Here is an 813-nt window from a genome sequence, read left to right as displayed (position 1 = left end):
GCTGTGTCTGACCTTCTGTCTGTCTTCTCATGTCCTCGTACCCAGCTGGGCTCTGAATGCAGGCAGCATGGTTTCAGTGAATAAGGGGCATTCAGAGCCTGTGGGTGAGGATTTTACTATGCTCATGAGTACAAAGTTCAAACAAAGTTGTTCTTTGTGTTCTTTGGCCTTTTAGTTTGATTTATAGTGTCCTCCTGCCTTCTCAGTTCATAGATCTTGGTTACTGCAGGTTTGGTTATTCCTTCATCATTCATCATTCCTTCATTTTTCATAATTTCTTTTATTTGTCCTCGTATTTGTCCTGCACTGCTTCAGTGGTTCTGTGCATTTTTAACTTCTATCCTTCTCATTCATACTTTATTTTGAAAATGGGGAGCTGGATTTGTAAGCAGGTGGCCTGAGTCTGCATCATGTCTGGGATACAGCAGGGCTTATCCAACTCCTGCTGCACTGAGGGAACCCTGAGACCTTGTGATGTGTTTACAAGTGTGGGTGTTAGATGAGGCATTGAGACCTGCTAGCACAGGCTGTCCCAACACTGGGGGTCCCGTCAGACACACCTCATGCCAGCCACAGAACCATGGCCACTGCAGAGCGCAAGTTCAGCCATGGGGCCCAATTTTCAAGAAGGGCAAGAARRAGTACCCCAGAAACTACAGATCTGTCAGTGTCACTTCAGTGCCTGGTAAAGTTATGGAGAAGATTCTGGGAGGTATTGAAAAGCACCTGAAAGATGACACAGCCACTGGTCACAGCCACCATGGCTTCATGAGAGGAATTTGCTTATCAAACCTGAAAGGAAAGAGAAGGGAG

This window comes from Malurus melanocephalus, unplaced genomic scaffold (assembly GCF_030028575.1).
Source record: "Malurus melanocephalus ecotype Western Australia unplaced genomic scaffold, MMel_1.1 scaffold_683, whole genome shotgun sequence".
Classification (NCBI taxonomy): Eukaryota; Metazoa; Chordata; class Aves; order Passeriformes; family Maluridae; genus Malurus; species Malurus melanocephalus.
This window is presented reverse-complemented; position numbering follows the sequence as displayed.